The sequence below is a fragment of the Andrographis paniculata genome, unplaced genomic scaffold (assembly GCF_009805555.1).
Source record: "Andrographis paniculata isolate CXL003 unplaced genomic scaffold, ASM980555v1 Contig35END, whole genome shotgun sequence".
Lineage (NCBI taxonomy): Eukaryota > Viridiplantae > Streptophyta > Magnoliopsida > Lamiales > Acanthaceae > Andrographis > Andrographis paniculata.
The window spans coordinates 1636409-1638744 of NW_026137568.1; the positions used below are offsets into that span (position 1 = coordinate 1636409).

The following is a 2336-nucleotide window of genomic DNA, read 5'->3' on the forward strand; positions in this document are numbered from 1 at the left end:
AAAATATATAGTTTGTATTGACTAAAAATATAATTGAAGAAATATATTTATAAATTATAAAATAAAATAGTAGTACGATTGGTAATTTTAGATAATATATAAGAATATTTTATTATTGTATAGGGGCCATTTAAGAAATGATAAATATATTGATTGTGGACATTTAAAACAGTGAAATTAATAAGTTGATTGTATAAAAAATTATAAAAATATTTGATAAAAAAAAATAAAATATAAAAATATCGTGCATCGCTCTAGCACTTTATCGAAGGAATATATAGAAATAGAAAATTATCAATGAGTACATCTTGAAATAATTAAAATGTAACATTTCAATCTGCTATATTTCTATGCAATCTATTTTATAGTTCTAAAATTTATTAATATTTTATTTTGATGACGTGGGCTAAAATTTATTAATATTATTTGTATATACAATGAATAAGTAACAAAAATTGCACATCAAAGTACATGAAAAAGTGAACCCACTAATTAATGAAATGTAGACCACCCATTATATATATTATTAATGCCAAATAAATTATAATTATCATTGTGTCACAGATTATTACTCTCTCTGTCCACAAATTAATGTCCTATTTTTTTATTTGGGACGTCCAATAATTATTGTTCTATTTTTTCTTTAAACACAATTTTTACATTTTTACCCTCAATTCATTTATTACTTTCAATATCTACCATAAAATTAAGGGCAAATTTGTCAATTCATAACAAAAAGACAATCACCTAGAAAACTGTGCAAATATACTTTAGGACAATGTAAATTGGACGGAGAGAGTATTTTATATATTTATTTTGTAGGGACAATACATACATGCATTATTAAAATATACTTCCTCCGTTCTATATTTATATATTCACTTGTTTTTTATACGAGATTTTAAAAATATTAGTATTATATTGTGATAAAATAGAAATAAAGATAAAAGGATTAAATTAATTCTATTGGTATTGTATGATATATAGGTAATGATATTTGTGTAATATATTGTAAATTGGAAAGGTATTTGTAATGTTAGGTAGATAGTACAATTACTAAAAAAGGAAATAGATGTTTTGTTATGAGACGGACCAAAATAAAAAATTAGATAGATTGTCAAGGAACTGAAGGGAGTAGTATTTAAAAATCTGTGGGGTGTAATCACTTACGGAACCAACAGTAAAAATTTAGGTGGCAAAAATATTATTATTATTTTTTTTATCGATTCAATGTTGTTTTTTTTTAAAAAAAAAAAATTCATAATATACCCAGACAACAAAAAAAATAATTTTAAAAAAATTTCAATAAAACTACATAAAAATTAATATTTTTTTATTATAAAAAAAATAAAATTTAAAGATTAAAAAACGTGTAAATCAACACACCTAGTAAATTTTTATTATTTTTTAATTATAAAATAACAAGCAGGAGAGACAAATTATTAAAAAAAAAAATTACGTATATTTAATAATTGTTTATTAGGACAATAATCCAAAAATTATGGGATTCCCATTTAATTTCCTGTGGCTGGTTTATCATGAATTATTTTAATTAGTTGGTCTATGCATACTTTTGTCCTAATTTTTCAAACTTTTAAAACCTAATTAAATATTTTGAGAGAATTTAAAAAATAAAGATTAAAAATGCACCAGCCGGGAATCGAACCCGGGTCTGTACCGTGGCAGGGTACTATTCTACCACTAGACCACTGGTGCTGAATATTTTACATTCTGTTTAATATTTACTTAATCTTTAATTTTGTTTTGAAATAATAAAAAAACTTAAATTGCAATAATGATGTGATATGATATTTTATATAGATTTTTTTTTTTTTTTAATGTAATATGTTAATGAAAATTTGATGCATAATTTGATATTTCGGAGTTTTTTTAGATTCGTGTAGTGTGACTTATCTTTTCGGATTTAATTTGCAGATTATTTAGATTAAAATTTAAATTTAAATCAAAATCTAATAAACCCAGTATAATATACTCTCTTTGTTCTAAAATTATAGTATTAATTTGGTTGGACACGATATTAAAGGAATATTAATATTATATTGGTAGTTGGTAAAAAGTATGGATAAAAGATTTTTTTTGTCCTTACGAGTGTATTAGTGTAAAATGCAGTGAAAATTGTATAATAAAAATAAAAAAATAAAAGTAGTTTTATAGTGATATTGTTATTTATGGAAATAAGACTACTGTTTTGGGATGGACAAAAATGGTAAACAAGACTATTATATTGGGACGGAGGTAATAAGGGTTTATTTGGTTTTGTGTTGATCTGAATTTTCGTTTAAATAGTATATTAATATAAATTTTTATAAGAAATT

General features: G+C 22.4%; 1 non-coding gene across 1 annotated transcript; it reads right to left on the reverse strand.

The window, feature by feature from the left end:
• Positions 1 to 1645: 1645 nt before the first annotated feature.
• On the reverse strand, positions 1646 to 1716 carry TRNAG-GCC (transfer RNA glycine (anticodon GCC)). The gene has a single exon. It is a non-coding gene; the product is annotated as a tRNA-Gly (tRNA).
• Positions 1717 to 2336: the final 620 nt, after the last annotated feature.